The sequence below is a fragment of the Panthera onca genome, chromosome E1, assembly GCF_046562875.1.
Source record: "Panthera onca isolate mPanOnc1 chromosome E1, mPanOnc1 haplotype 2, whole genome shotgun sequence".
Lineage (NCBI taxonomy): Eukaryota > Metazoa > Chordata > Mammalia > Carnivora > Felidae > Panthera > Panthera onca.
In genome coordinates this window covers 59331828-59348798 of record NC_138352.1, presented here as the reverse complement: position 1 = coordinate 59348798, position 16971 = coordinate 59331828, and the positions used below count along the sequence as shown (strand labels likewise).

General features: G+C 38.1%; 1 protein-coding gene across 6 annotated transcripts in view; it reads left to right on the top strand.

Annotated features, from left to right (window-relative positions):
• The window catches only part of GPATCH8 (G-patch domain containing 8), a 100650-nt gene that overhangs the window by 9594 nt on the left and 74085 nt on the right, over window positions 1–16971 (top strand). The window lies entirely within an intron of this gene.

Sequence of the window (16971 nt, the reverse complement as noted above, 5' to 3'; positions counted from 1 at the left end):
AATTGTTGGAGAGATGGGAGGTGGGTGGAGGATGGGGAAAATATAAAAAGCGTTAAGAATATACTTACCCTGATGAGCACTGAGTAATGTATAGACTTGTTGAATCCTTGTACACCTGAAACGAATATAACATATGTTAATTACACTTTAACAAAACAAAAAAGAATTTTTGGAGTAGAGGTACTGGAGTGAATGAGTGGGAAAGACAGAACTTTGTGGTTGGGAGAGCACAGTGTTTGAAATAGAGATTATGGAAGGGTTGAGATTATTGGTAATGACTGGGAGAATGAAATGGCTAAAGTAGTTTGGAGGACAAGATCATAGGAAACGAAGTTAGGGAAGTAAGACACCAGAGTTTTGTAAAATCATCTAACCTGGATGTTAGAATGGTAATATTGTGCAGTTATATACTGCATGGTTTAATAAGTGCCCTCATACACACTCTTATGTAATTCTTTTGGCAACTCAGGTAGATTAGGTAGAAATTGTTTTGGAGATGATGAAACAGAGGCCCAGATATTTTAAGTATTTTGCCTAATACAGAGCTGGATTTTGAACTTTAATCTTCTGATTCTTTTGGTAGTATTCTTTCTGCTGTGTTATATAGATTGGCCACTTTTTGAGACGAGTGTTGGTATTGTCTACGGTACACAAAGCATTGTTTTGTTTTTTTTTTAACTATCTTTTTAATGTTTATTTTTGAGAGAGACTGAGACAGAATGCGAGTGGGTTAGGTAGGGGCAGAGAGAAAGGGAGATACAGAATCAGAAGCAGGCTCCAGGCTCCTAGCTGTCGGCACAGAGCCCGACGTGGGGCTCAAACTCACGAGGTGTGAGATCATGACCTGAGCCAAAGTTGGATGCTCAACTGACAGAGCCACCCAGGTGCACCAGCATTGTTTCTTTTTAATACAAGGTAGCATCTTCTACCAGTTAACTGGTAGGAAATAGTTGGTATGTTTATCATTAAATATTATATTTTTTTTCTGGAAACATCTTGGTGTTATAGATTTAATTTGGTTATTTATGACTTCTTGCTGGCCTATTCACTGTGTATATAGGTCTACCAGACAATTCCATTTCCCAAACATTTATTGAGTGACCATGTGTTAGCATCATAAAGAATAAGAAACGAGATTAAGAAGAATAGATGGGGAAAGAGAATGGTACTTTTACTGGATACTGTCAAATTAGGGTACTATAAACTTATCCTTGACCACTACACCATCAAAAGTTGACTGCTGTGATATCTAGTGATGGTACTATCAGCTGCTATTTGTTGGGTACTTATTACATTCCAGGCCCTGGGCCAAGGCATTTTAGAGATATTTATGTAATCTTAAGTAACCTTTTAAACCAGGTGGTGGTATCTCTATCTTTTTACAGGTGAGAGAACTGAGGATCAGAGAAATCGAGACCATATAGTTAGAAAACTCAAATTTGAACCTTGAATGCTCCTAAGCTACAGTTTTTTTCTCTTGTTTCTGATTTCTCAAGTATCTGATTCAAACTCACTAACTTATGTTTTAAGACTCTTTTTTTTTTTTTTTAATTTTAACATTTAAAAAAAGTTTTTGTTTATTTTGAGAGAGAGAGAGGGAGAGAGAGAATCCCAAACAGTGTAGAGCCAGATGTGGGGCTTGAATTTAGAAACCTTGAGATTATGACCTGAGCCAAAATCAAGAGTTGGACACTTGGGGCATCTGGGTGACAAGGTTGGTTAAGTGTCCGACTCTTGATATCAGTTCAGGTCATGATCTCACGGTACTGAGGATTTAGCCCCATGTCGGGCTCTGTGCTGACAGTACAGAGCCTGGAGCCACCCAGGTGCCCCAGGTGTATATCTTCTTTTCCCTTCTTTGTCCTGCCGTCCTACAGTTTCTGTTGTTATCTGGACATGCTAGGCTCTTTTATTATTCTTGTTTTTGCATATACTCTAACCTGCCTGGAATTCCTACTGCTGTACTCAATTTTTTACTCAATTTTGGTGTCACCTCTGACATATTCCTTAGGCAGAGTTAGTTACTCCATTTTCTGTGCTCCCACAACACTTTCGTAATATTTCAGTATTACATTTACTTGTAATAGTAGCAGCTAACAGTATACAGTGCTTCCTCTGTTGTGTGCACCATTATCTCATGTAATCTCCCACTAATGCAGGTCCTATTACCCCCATTTTATAGTGAAAAACTTAGCCAGATCTCATGGCTGGCAAGTTGAAGAGGTAGCTTTCGAACCAGTCGCAGCCTTTAATCACTGTGCTTTTATCTCTCCTGCTGTATACTTCTTATGATTTATCTTATCATACCAGACTTAGAATTCCTTGGGGCACCTGGGTGGCTCAGTCGGTTGGGCATCGGACTTGGGCTCAGGTCATGATCTCGTGGTCCGTGAGTTCGAGCCCCATGTCAGGTTCTGTGCTGACAGCTCAGAGCCTGGAGCCTGCTTCAGATTCTGTGTCTCCCTCTCTCTCGGCCCCTCCCCCACTCATGCTCTATCTCTCTCTGTCTCTCAAAAATAAACGTTAAAAAAGAATTTCTTGAATGCAAAGTCTTTGTTTTATTCATTTTTCTAGCATTGAGCCAGGGTATGGCACCTAAAAGTTGCTCAGATATTTGAATTAATGGTTAAGTAAAGTCAGGTATGTTAAGGAGAGGCTTAGTCTGAGAAGAATGTAGACTTGGGGACTCAGCTTCCTGCTGTGCTGTGGATTATCTAGGTTGAACTGTTATTTTCTGTGATATCTTATAGAGCCAGTTGAGGGATATTTCAGGTATGGAGGCTGTATTATGGTCATTTATAGTTTCACTTTATTACATATTGTATATAACCACACCAGTCATCTTTTAATTGTGAGTTTCCTTTTCTGTGACACATCGTACATATACTTGTTTTTCTGTGGACTAGGGCAGAAATTCTTTCAAACTTCTGAAAAGAGCTATCATACCAGCCAGTGGTAAAAGAAATAATATATGTTACTGTGGGTCCCAGATGAATTGTTTAACTATTGTCTCCCTATCTTTTTGAATGCCTCAAGAATTGTTTGTTGTATTTTCATGCATTTCTGAAAAACCCCTATGGGTTTTGTTTTTTTTTTAAGTTGGTAATTTTTCTGTGTTGTGCTTTTTTTTTTTTTTTGGAAACCATTTCTTTCTCGTTCTAGTTGAATTATCCAGAAAATTTGATATGTCAAACAGGTGTGCATGTATTTTTAGACTAGTATGTGATATGCTCATACCCTTGACCCAGTGTAATATGTTTTCAAGTTCTTAGTTGTTTGCTGAGATTGCTAGCCAATTAGCTTTCCTACCAATTTATGTAGAATTAAGTTTAATAAATGAATTTTTCTCTGGGTATTGACTGGTCTCAAGAGTGCTTTAAAATAATTATAATTGTGTTCCTCTTTAAACCTCACAATCTATGTAGTAATGCTATAGTGTAATAATGTGGATTTTACAGCTGAGGAAACCAGCCTAGGCCTGGACAGAGGTTTAGTAATATGTCCAAGGTGATACAGCTAGCAGATGGTTGTGATTTGATTTCTGGTGTCTCTGATATCAGACAGAGATCTTTGGTTTTATAATTGCATACTGGAAGCCATTGTACATTAGACAGTATGATTATGAAAACAATACTAAAGAATTGGGGGTTTTGAGGAGTTGACCACAATGATGTTTCTGTCGACTAAGGGGAAATAAACTTTAAGTATACTAATAAAATGATACAATAATTCCCTAGAATGTTCATTTCCTTTTGGATAGGGTTTTTCCTCCTAAGACATTTTTATTCTGAATTGTTTAGGATAATATTAGAGTTAGTTTTTTTGGAATGAATAGAGAGGGGGACGGGGATGATGTCTCTTATTTATTTGGTGACAGAGGAGGACTGGTTGTGTTCATAGATGGAATATGAAGCTATCCTGTATGGCTCTGTCTGCTAAACATACCATTTTTTGTCCATGGTAGGTAAAATCAGCATCATTATGTGTTTTGAAATTAGAAGGTCCAAATTATGAACAAGTATGTTGCTTGAGTTGTAAGGTCGGGCTATGATTAATATTTCCTCTTAGTGACATTAGATTATCTCTAAGAGAATAATAAGTACAGTACAACAGATAAGTTTTGCTTGGGGATATTTGAAGCAGAGAGAGACAGGAATGTCTATAATATGCAGCCTAATAACCAGAGCCAGGTGCTAAAAGATAGGGCTAGCATTGAGTGGTAGAATATACTGCCAAAGATAAAACTACTTTAAACTTGGCTCATACCTAGTTTAGGGAAAAGTCAGACAGGATTTAAAACTTTAGTTTGCATAATCCTTGTGTTAAATAATTGATTCATCAGAGATCTTGGATCCAGTGACTTTGACTATGAGTAATATTTTTTCATTAGTTTTTTTTGGGAAATTGTGTTAAATTTTAATAGTCATTGTCAGATGGAAGAGAATATCACCTCTTTATGTCTGAAATGTTGTGTTTTGTTATTTGAGATTGTGATGTTTATTGTGATGTAAACAATTTTTTTAATGTTTATTTTTTGAGAGAGACAGCAAGCGTGAGCACGCATGAGTGGGGGAAGGGCAGAGAGAGAGGGAGAGAGAGGGTCCAAAGCAGACTCCATGCTGACAGCAGAGAGCCTGATGTGGAGCTCGAACCCATAGAACCATGGGATCATGACCTGAGCCGAAGTTGGATACTTAACCAACTGAGCCACCCAGGTGCCCCTGTTTGTTGTGATTTTTAAAGAATTGTCCTGATAATTTCCTCTTCTCTAGTTTTAATTTTCCCTATGGGATTGTATAAATTCCAAAATAGCACTGGTTAGCAAATAACAAGTTTCCACTTATATGGATAAATTTAGGGCAGTCCCTGTCTCTATTTATATTTAAATGATCATCACAGCTAAATTTGTAATAGAGAAGTTTCCACATTTGTCCTGTGCTTGGAAGCAGAATCCTTGACCTATAAGGAACTAGAGCTACTGTGTATTTTAATGACCTGCAAGTCATCCAGGTTCTATTCATTTATTATTAGATCTACCACAAGTTGAAGCTTTTTTTTTTTAATTTTTTTTTTTTTAACATTTATTTATTTTTGGGACAGAGAGAGACAGAGCATGAATGGGGGAGGGGCAGAGAGAGAGGGAGACACAGAATCAGAAGTAGGCTCCAAGCTCCCAGCCATCAGCCCAGAGCCCGACGTGGGGCTCGAACTCACGAACGGTGAGATCGTGACCTGAGCTGAAGTCGGACGCTTAACCGACTGAGCCACCCAGGCGCCCCTGAAGCTTTTTTTTTGAGAGAGAGGCAGTTGAAGGAAAGTCTGTTGGGTATATGTATACATCTGTGTACATTTTAACATCTTGTTTTTCTTTAAAGTGAAATTGCTTCTGAGGTGCTGGGGTGGCCTGTGTCTCCCTCTCTTTCTCTGCACCTATCCCTCTTGCACTGTCTCTCTGAAAAATAAACATTAAATTTTTTAAAATTTTTTAAATTTATTTTTTTAAGTGTTTATTTTTGAGACAGGGAGAGACAGAACATGAGTGGTGGAGGGTCAGAGAGAGAGGGAGACACAGAATCTGAAGCAGGCTCCAGGCTCTGAGCTGTCAGCACAGAGCCCAACGCGGGGCTCGAACTCACAAACTGCGAGATCATGACCTGAGCCGAAGTCCAGCACTCAACCGACTGAGCCCCCAGGCGCCCCTAAAAATTTTTTTAAAAAGTGAAATTGCTTCTAGTCCGATCCTTTTGAACTTAAATTTCTTTTATTTATTTAAGATTTTATTTTTAAGTAATCTCTACACTCAACGTGGGGCTTGAACCCACAACCCTGAGACCAAAAGTCGCATGCTCTACTGACTGAGCCAGCCAGGCACCCCTGTACTTAAATTTCTGATCACCATAAATGAAAAACTATATTTCAACTACGAAAGCACATAATACATAGAAAGGAAGAGTTGATTTAGGCATTGTGGAGTAAGTGTTTCAAGCAGTCATTAAAAGTAAATTTTAGGGGGCGCCTGGGTGGCTCAGTTGGTTGAGCATCCGACCTCGGCTCAGGTCACGCTCTCATGGTTTATGAGTTCGAGCCCCCACATGAGGCTCTCTGTTGTCAGCACAGAGCCCACTTTGGATCCTTTGTCCCCCTCTCTCTGCACCTCCCCTGCTCATGCTCTCTCTTGAAAAAGCAAACATTAAAAAAAAAAAAAAAGAAAGTAAATTTTAGGAATACTGTAACATAGTGATCTGTGATTTTTCACTAGGATAGATATGTTGTGGTTTATGTCTTTTGTCCTGGCATATTTAGTCTCAACACTCCTTTTTACTCTCAAAGTGCCCTGGTTTGCCTGATAACATTTTGTGATCATCTTAATTCTGATGGGGTTTGAGAAGTCTAAAGGAGATTTTTGAAAGTAGGGTAAAGCAGAAGAAATACTTCTCTTAAAATCCCTGTTGAGGCCTTCACATAATCAAAGGCCATATTGACTATTTTTGGAAAGAATGATTTTTTTTTTTTAAGTTTATTTTTGAGAGAGAGAGAGCATGAGCACAAGTGGGAGAAGGGCAGAAGGAGAGGGAGGAGGAGAGAGAATCCCAAGCAGGCTCTGCACTGTCAGCACAGAGGCCATTGCGGGCCTCAAATTCACAAACTGTGAGATCATGACCTGAGCTGATGTCAGAGTTGGGTGCCTGGGTGGCTCAGTTGGTTAAGCCCCAACTTCAGTTCAGGTCATTATCTTGGGGTTCGTTTGAGCCACATGTTGGGCTCTCTGCTGACAGCTTAGAGCCTGGAGCCTACATCAGAATTTGTGTGTGTGTGTGTGTGTCTCTCTCTCTCTCTCTCTCTCTCTCTCTGCCCTTCCCCTGCTTGAACCCTCTCTCTCTCTCTCAAAAATAAATAGAAACATTAAAAAAAAAAACGTTAAAAAGTCGGATGGTTAACCAACTGAGCCACCCAGGTGCCCCTCTTTTTCTTTTTCTTTTTTGCTTTTGCTTTTCTTTGCTTTTTTTTTTTTTAAACGTAAACTCTACCCCTAACATGGGGCTTGAACTCAAGACCCTGAGAACAAGAGTTGCATGCTGATGGGGTGCCTGGGTGGCTCAGTTGATTAAGCCTCTGACTTTTTTTTTTTTTAATATTTATTTATTTTGAGAGAAAGAGAGTACAAGCTGGGGGAGGGGCAGACAGAGAGGAAGAGAATATCCCAGCAGGCTCTGCACTGCCAGCCCAGAGCCCGGTGTGGGGCTCATGAACCATGAGATATGTGACCTGAGCCGAAATCAAGAGTCATACTCTTAACTGACTGAGCCACCCAGGTGCCCCAAGCCTCCATCAACTCTTCATCTCATCTCTGGTCTTAATCTCAAGGTTGTGAATTAAAGCTCTGTGTTGGGCTCCGTGCTGGAGTGAAGCCTACTTAAAAAAAAAAGTCTAAGTCTTAAGTTCATCAAGATGACTTGAAAAAAAATTGAGGGGGTGGGGGGTGGGAGGGAGGGGACGGTGGGTGATGGGTATTGAGGAGGGCACCTTTTGGGATGAACACTGGGTGTTGTATGGAAACCAATTTGACAATAAACTTCATATATTGAAAAAAAAAATTGGGCATGAACAGGGAAAGAAGCAAGAAATAAAATATTTATTACTGTTATCATAATCATCACCACCACCGTTACTATTATTACTATATATTTAAACCCTTGGGGGGGGTTTAAAGTCAATTTTATATTCCTTCCTCTCCCCCCCCCTTTTTTTGCTTTTCTAGTACAACATTTAAAAGGGACAAATGGATTCAAAGTGAAAAGTAAACCACTTAATTTTCTCAAAGACAAACACTATTTCCAATTACACGTGGGTTCTTTTAGACATACATAATACGTATACATACAGGCATTCTCCACTCTTCTCCTTCCCCAAAGGGTAGCATGTAAACACATCTTTCGGCACTTTGATGTTGTTTTTCTCTTAATGCTAATATGCTGAGATTATTGCATAACTAAAAGGTTTTTGTTTTTTAAGCAAGGTTTTTTTTTTTTATGTTTATTTTTGAGAGAAAGCGAGAGCAAGGGGGAGGGGCAGAGAGAGAGGGAGACAGAATCCAAAGTGGACTCTGTGCCAACAGCAGAGAGCCTGATGTGGGGCTAGAACTTATGAACCGCGAGATCATAAAATCTGAGCCGAAGTTGGATGCTTAACTGAGTGAGCCACCCAGGTGCCCCTATTTTGAGCATTAAGTTTTATTTATTTTAAAAAAATGTTTATTTTTGAGAGCGAGAGGGAGAAAGAGCGCATGCGTGAGTGAGGGGCATAGAGTGGGACAAAGGATCCTAAGCAGGCTCTGTGCTGACGGTAGTGAGCCTGATATGGGGCTGGAACTCTCAAACCAGAGATCATGATCTGAGCTGAAGTTCGATGCTTAACCTGACTGAGCCATCCAGGCATCCCAAGCATTAAGTTTTAAATTTATGGAATAGTTGTAAATATAGAGTTTTGGATTACTACTCACCCAGCTTCCCCTACTACAATAGTTGTACAGTAACCATAATATAATTATCAAAACTAGAAAATTAACATTGGTACAGTAATATTAACTAAACCACAGTCCTTATTTGAATTTTACCACTTTTATCCACTAATGTTCTTTTTCTGTTGCAGGATCCCACCCAGGAATTTGAATTGATTGCATTTAGTTTTTCTTCATCTCCTCTAATCTGTAACATTTCCTCAGTCTTTTCCATGTCTTTTGTGATAGGAAGCAGGTTTTGACTAACTGTTCTCTTTATGGAATATTGTTTCAGAATTATGGAGTCAAGGTTGTTTATTTTTAATCTTTTGAGTTTTGTATAGTATAATACATTGGCAGAAACATGGGACTAAGAAGATGCATATCACTAGGTTGCACACCTGAAACTAATGTAACATTGTGTTTCAACTATACTCAAATAAAAATAAAACAAAATTACATTTATGCCTACCATCTACTCCCCCACCCCCAAAGAATCAGAAGCCTTTAAGAATTAAGGACAATCTGTGTGTCAGTTTTCTTATTTGTGAGATAGGGATGATTAAAAAAAAAAAAAAATCACCTAGGGTTGCTTGGGTGGCTCAGTCCGTAGAGCTTACAACTGTCTTCTTTGTTTTTGTTTTTTTATTTTTTATTTCTTTAGTAGGCTTCATGGCTAAGCGTCTGACTCTTGATTTTGGCTCAGGTCATGATTTCATGGTTCATGAGATGAAGCCTCTCCCCCACTTGTGCACATACTCGCATGTTCTTTATCTGTCTCTCTGTCAAAATAAATAAACATTTTTTTAATCCCCTAAATTCAACTGATTGCCAAATCCTGTGCTATCTAATAAGTTTGTTGCGATAAGGTTTCTGAAGATATTTTATAAAACTAAAAGAACCTACACATGTCTATGTATATGGGGTGGTATTAACCATTCTCAAAACTTTGTTTTAAATAAACCTTTTAGGACAGTTTTAGCTTAAAGAAAGATCACTAAGATAGTACAGAATTCCCATAGATATGCACCCAGTTTCCCTTGTTATTAACATCTTACATTAGTGTGGCACATTTGTCACCATACTAATGGACTCATTGATACCTTATTATTAACTCAAGTCCATAACCTATATCCTTAGTACTCCCCTCATGTCCTTTTCTGTTCCAGGGTCCTGTGTAGGATACCACATTACATTTAGTTATCATGTCTCTTTAGACTCTTCTTGGCCGTGACAATTTCTAAAAACTTTTAAAGGGTAAAACTTTAATGTTGTAATTGCTATTAATTTGGGGTCTAATTTACTATTTCAGTTTATTGTAAGAACTTGTATATGTTCTATAGCACAGAAGGACACTATGTCTGATTTTTATTATATATTTGTTTTTTAAAAATTTATTTGAGAGAGCGTGTGAACATGAGCTAGGGAGTGGCAGAGAGAGATACCTAAGCAGACTCCATGCTGTCAGCGCAGTCGTGCTTGATCTCACGAACTGTGGGACTATGACCTGAGATGAAATCAAGAGTCGGATGCTCAATGGACCAAGCCACCCAGGCACCCCAACTCTTCTTTCTTTAAGGAAGGAGATGGGGCGCCTGGGTGGCGCAGTCGGTTAAGCGTCCGACTTCAGCCAGGTCACGATCTCACGGTCCGTGAGTTTGAGCCCCGCGTCAGGCTCTGGGCTGATGGCTCAGAGCCTGGAGCCTGTTTCCGATTCTGTGTCTCCCTCTCTCTCTGTCCCTCCCCCGTTCATGCTCTGTCTCTCTCTGTCCCAAAAATAAATAAACGTTGAAAAAAAAAAAAATTAAAAAAAAAAAAAAAAAAAAAAAAAGAAGGAGCTATTTAGTCTTTAAGGCAATTTCCTCCAAATGTCTATTATCTTTGATCTTTTCCAATAGTTCTCCCTTTGTTTTCTGTATATTTGCCCCCCTTTATATCCTAATATTTATTATTTTTATTATTTTTTAAATTTACTTTTGAGATTGAGAGAGGGAGCACGTGTGGGGGCGGTGGGGGGGGGGGGATAGGGGAAGAGAGAGAGGGAGACACAGAATCTGAAGCAGGCTCCAGACTCTGAGGTGTCAGTGCAGAGCCAGACACGGGGCAAACTCGTGAACTGAGATCATGACCTGAACCAAAGTCAGACACTTAACCAACTGAGCCATCCAGGTGCCCCTATAAGCAGTTTTTATACTTTTCACACGTTGCTACTAATTGATTTGTTTATTGTGGCAAATCAAGCACTCATAAATGTTAAGAAGTAATCTCTGTTCTGGATCCCTGGGTGGCCTAGTCGGTTAAGTGTCTGACTTCGGCTTGGGTCATGATCTCACGGTTTATGAATTCGAGCATAGAGCCTGCTTGGGATCTTCTGTCCCCTTCTTTCTTTGCCCTTTCCCCACTGGCACACATGCTCGCTCTCTCGCTTTCTCTCTCGCTCTCACGCTGTCTCTCGCTCTCTCTCTCTCTCTCTCTCTCTGTCACTCACACACACACACACACACACACACACACACAAAATAAATAAATAAATAAAAAGAAAAAGTAATCTCAGTTCACTAATTTAGTTATGGTTGTGGAATATTTCTAGGCTGTTTAAAGTCAACTTCTATCACAAATATTTAAATTAAAACAATTAACTTTAGATGTTCGTTAGATGCTTCTTCAGATGTTTATCAGTTCCTGTCACATTTTCAGAACACCACTCAGTTCTTGTCCACATAGTCTTACACAGTTGTAATTAGTGAACTGCCTTTTTGATTTGTTCCTCCTTCCATTTAAACTTAACCTGTTTCTGCATAGTTTTAAAACTTTTATTGTAACTCCCTAATTGTTGTGTTAATAAAATAGAATTAAATTAAACTCTTCCTCTATTGGACATTTGCTTCTAATTTTTTTTTTTTTTTAATTTTTTTTTCCCAACGTTTTTTATTTATTTTTGGGACAGAGAGAGACAGAGCATGAACGGGGGAGGGGCAGAGAGAGAGGGAGACACAGAATCGGAAACAGGCTCCAGGCTCCAAGCCATCAGCCCAGAGCCCGACGCGGGGCTCGAACTCACGGACCGCGAGATCGTGACCTGGCTGAAGTCGGACGCTTAACTGACTGCGCCACCCAGGCGCCCCTAATTTTTTAAAAATATATTAGAGAAGTGCTACAGTGAATGTTATCTGCATTTAATTACTATCTGCAGAAGCTATGGAAAATGTGGTATCTGGAACCCTGTCTCCCAGTGTTCTTCCTCCTGCCTCTTCCTCCTGGAAAAAAAAAATCACAAAGTAGCATACCAGAAAGAACATGGACTTTGAAGTTAATAATGACTTTGGGTTTAGAATTTGGGCTTCTTTACTTACTATTTAAGTGAGTAGATTTTGTACTTACACCCCTGAATTCTTCATCTGAAAATGGAAATAATGATACCTACCTTGTTGGATCATTCAGAGGATTGAGATCATGCCTGTGAAGCACACAGTTCCTGATACTTATTAATAGGTACTCAAAAGATAGCTGGTACAAATGTACTGTTTAGCAAGACCATGGGAGTAAACTGTTAAAAATGAGTTCCTGAGTTCTTCTAAACAGTATCTAATTTAGGCGGTGAATTAGTTATACCAGCAGAGTATTTGTATTTTTTAATGTACATATTTGTTGGTTTCATTGAGAAGATCATTTGGTTATCATTTTTAAATTTCTGAGCTCAAGATGGGAGCAAGGGGAGAGTGGGTGATGGGCATTGAGGAGGACACTTGTTGGGATGAGCACAGGGTGTTGTATGGAAACCAATTTGTGAATAAATTATATTAAAAATTTCTGAGTTCACATAGTTTGGTGTCTTTCATGATTATTAATTTTTTCTATTTAAACTAATTAGTTTTTTAAAATTGAAATGTATTATAGTTGGGATTACATTGTGGATGATTAGTCGATGTCTTTTTTTTTTTTTTTTTTAAATAGTCAACCTCTCAGCAGCAGAAGAGCAACTCTGGTGTCAATAACTGAGAAGACTGGCAAAAAAAAAAAAAAAAAGGAGCTGAGCTTATAGCCTGTTATGTCTGATGTATAAGCTTTTTTTTTTTTTTTCTTTTTCAAGCTTATTTATTTATTTGGGGGGAGGGAGGGAGAGTGGGGCAGAGAGAGAGAATCCCAGGCTCTGTCAGTGCAGAGCCTGACTTGGGGCTCAAACCCACGAACTGTGAGATTATGACCTGAGCTGAGACCAAGAGTCAGATGCTTAACTGACTTGAGTCACCCAAGTGCCCCTGATGTATAAGCTTTTTAAAAAAAGTTTCAAATATTCAATTGGAAATCATGATTTCATTTTATGTTTATGCTTAAACATTTAAAATTAAAGTTAATATTTTTGAATCAACACCACTTTAAAATGTGTTAAACATTTTAAAATAAATTCATCAGAAATTTATTTTGAATGGCATTGATTAAGCATTCAAAGATAAATACAAAATGGTTGTGATTTCTATTAAATACAAAATATTTATGATTTCTATTAGAGTATTTGAGTATTAGGGAATTTAAGTATAAAATTCAAAAGGAAAAAACACGCAGTTAAAAACAGAGCCTCCCAGGGGCACTTGGGTGGCTCAGTGGTCGAGTGTCTGATTTCAGCTCAGGTCATGATCTCATGGTTCCTGAGTTCGAGCCCCACACATGGGGCTCTCTGCTGACAGCTCAGAGCCTGGAGCCTGCTTCAGATTCCGTGTCTCCCTCTCTCTCTGCCCCTCTTTATTTGTGCTCTTTCTCTCTCTCTCTCTCAAAAATAAACATTTAAAACAACAAAAGAGCCTCCTTCTCATCTCTTGTCTCTTAAGCACCCGGTTTTCTCAGAGTTCACCGCTAGTGTCAGCTTCTTATGTATTCTAGAGCTGTCTATGCATATTTTTTAGTTTATTTTTATTTAATAAGTCATACAGTAATATTGACTTCTGTTTTGGTGTTCTATAAATTTTAAAACATGTGTAGATTCCTGTAACCATCACCGTGTGTTTACACAATAGGATTTAAACTTTCTTAATGCTTAAAAAAGTATTTTTAAGGGGGGAGATGTAGAAATATTGGCTTTTTCCTTTTTTATTAAAAAAAAGTATGATTAAGATACAGGGTAATTCATTTTAGTGTACAGTTCTTCGAATTTTAACAAAATATAGTGTAGTCACCAGTGCAATCAGTATATAGCTCCAGGCAACCGCTGATCAGTTTCCTTTTCTCTGGTTTTGCCTATTCCAGAATGCCATATAAATGGAATTATACAATGACTTTTGAGTATGGCTTCTTTCACTTAGCGTAATGCATTCGAAATGTTACTGCTTATATGAGTAGTTTCTTTTTATTGGTGAAGAATGGTTCATTGAATGGGTGTATCATAGTATTTTAATCTATTTCTCAGTTGAGGGACATTTGATTGGTTTCCATACATTCACAAGACAGGATTTTCTGTGAACACAGGTTTTCCTTCTATGTGGACAAATACCCGGGGACGGAATTGATGGATTGTTTGTTCAATGTGTGTTTAATTTTATAAGAACCTGCCAAACTGTTTTCTGAAGTGTCTGTACCATTTTACACCCCACCAACAACCTATGAGAGTTTCCATGCAATTTCTGCAGCACTTGTTAGTTGTTTTGTTTTTGTTGTTGTTGTTGTTGTTGTTTTAAGCTGTTTTAATAGAGGGGCAACTGCATGGTGCAGTTGCTTAAGTGTCTTATTCTTGATCTCAGCTCAGGTCATGATCTCACAGTTTGTGAGTCTGAGCCCCATGTCGGGCTCTGCACTGATGGCGCGGAGCCTGCTTGGGATTCTGTCTCTCCTCTCTGTCCCTCCTCTCTGTCCCTCCCCAGCTTGTGTTCTCTCTTTCTCTCAAAATAAATAAATAAACTTAAAAAAAAAAAAGCTATTTTAATAGATGTGTAGTGGTATTATCTTGTGGTTTTAGTTTGTATTTCCTTAGTAATGATGTTGAGTGTTTACTTGCCATCTATGTATCATCTTTGGTGAAGTCTGTTAAATCTTTGCCCACTTGAAAAATTGGGTTTTCTTATTACTGTGTTTAGAAAGTTTATTGTATATTTTAGAAATACAAATCCTTTATGAGATATGAGAGTTGTGAATACTTTCTCCCAGCCCAGGTTTTTTGTTTGTTTGTTTGTTTGTTTGTTTGTTTGTTTGTTTTAATAAGTGTAGGCTGTGTGCCCAGTGTGGAGCCCACTTGGGGGGCTTGAACTCACAACCTTGAGGGCAAGACCTGAGCTGAGATCAAAAGTTGGACACTTAACTGACTGAACCACCCAGGCACCTTGCAGCCCAGTTCTTCATTTTTTTTCTTTTATAGATTGTGCTTTTGGCAGTGTAGCTTAAGAAAGCTTTGTCTAGCCCAAGGTTACAAAGATTTTCTTCTATGTATTTCCTTCTAGAAAAGCTTGTAATTTTAGGTTTTATATTTAGGTCTGCGATACATTTTTTTAAAAATTTTTATTGTGTGCAGTATGGATTGAGGCTCATTTCTTTTCTTTTCTTTTTTTTTTTTTTTTTGCATATGGATACCGAATTCTATGCCATTTATTGAAAATGCTATTATTTCTCTATTGAATTGTCTTTGCATCTTTGTTGAAGATCAGTTATTCATAAATATATGGGTCTTTTTCTGGACTCAAACTATATTATTAATCCTGTTTTGTATTGTGTGTGATAGATCCAGAATGATTTGACAACTTAGGCGGCTAGTTTTAGCAATTTGTAAAGCATGGGGCACCTGGGTGGGTTAGTCACTTGAGCGTCTGACTCTTGATCTTGGCTCAGGTCTTGATTTCAGAGCTGTGAGTTTGAGCCCCGTGTCGGGTTCTGCAATGACAGCGTAGAGCTTGCTTGGGATCCTCTCTTTTTCTCTCTCTGCCCCTTCGTGCCCTCTCAAAAATAAGTAAATCAAGCAAACAAACAAACATGGTTGTCCTAAGTTTAATACTCTAAAGATTTACTTTCAAAATAGTATCCAGTTATTGTTGGTATTAACACCAATAGTGGTAGTGGTAGAAACAATTAAGTGATTGTTTCTAAACTTTTAAATGTTGCTTTAGAAGTTAAAATAAGAGGCAAGTGTTAAAGAGATTGTTGGACAAAATATTGGAGATTAAGAGAGACTTTCAGAGATTGTACCTATTTTTCATTTTTAGTATTTGTTGATGATTGCTTTTCCTCATTTTTAAAAAAAGTTTTTATTTTTTGACAGAGATAGAGACAGTGCCAATGTGGGAGGTGCAGAGAGGTGGGGGAGAGAGAGAATCCCAAGGAGGTTCTGTGCTATTAGCGCAGGCCCCAATGTGGGGCTTGAACCCACAAAACTGTGAGGTCATGACCTGAGCCAAAACCAAGTCAGATGCTTAACTGACTGAGCCACCCTGGCACCTCTGCTTTTCCTCATTCTTGGAATGCCTGCTCCTCCATTTTTAAGATTTGCTTTTTGTCTTTGGAAAACCTATTCCTGTCCTGTTACTCCTTTCTTCTTTTGGATATACTCTACTACACAATTTTATTTTTATCATTTTTATTGTGCTAAGATACATACAACGTACAAGTTACCATTTAAATTATTTTAAAGTATACAATTCAATGGCATTAAGTATATTAACAGTGTTGTACAACCATTATCACCACCACTGTCTAATTCCAGAACTTTTTCATCACTACCACACAATTTTAACACCTAATTGTTCTCTAATGTTTAGCCACCGAGTTAAGTTTTAGGGTTGTAAGAGGTAAACAATATTTAGTTCTTGTTCTTAAGGACTTTACAGTCTGATGAAGGAAATAAGTAACCTAGTAGTTTTGATACAGTGTGGCAAATTATATGTTTAGGATCTCTATGGTTAAGATTTATTCAAGTAAAATTTTACCTTGAAAAAGTAAAATAACTTTTTGTTAACATTCAAGTTGTCCTACCACTCCACACATTGGATTAACATAGGCTAGACTGAAGTCTTTCCTCTTTTGATTTAGGTCAGTTCAGGACTTACAAATCATCACGCCCTCTATTTTGTAACATAAAGGGAACCAGAAAGTTGGTATTCTGTTTTAAAGCCAAATTATGAGCTATTATTTGCTAATAGAGTAGGGAGATCAGAGAAAACCATGATTAGAGAGAACTTCCTAGTTGTCTCCTCCTATCCTCAGTTGAACTATTTTGACTTACTCTAGTTGCAGTGACTGCTTACTTATGGTCAAATATGGCATTATACAGACATGTTTATCTCTCTTGGCAGATCATTTGAGGAATAGCTGTATTTAGAATACTGTGTCAAGAGATTGTATTTTTAGATTCTTTGAAACTTGGGAGTTAGCAACTTGATTTAAAGTCCAATGTTTTAGCAGTTTTAATTTAAAAGCAATGTTACCACCATTGAATAGTATTATAACAGATTTTTATTTGCATTCTTCTATTATTATGATTTATCTTCTTCAGTGCAAGA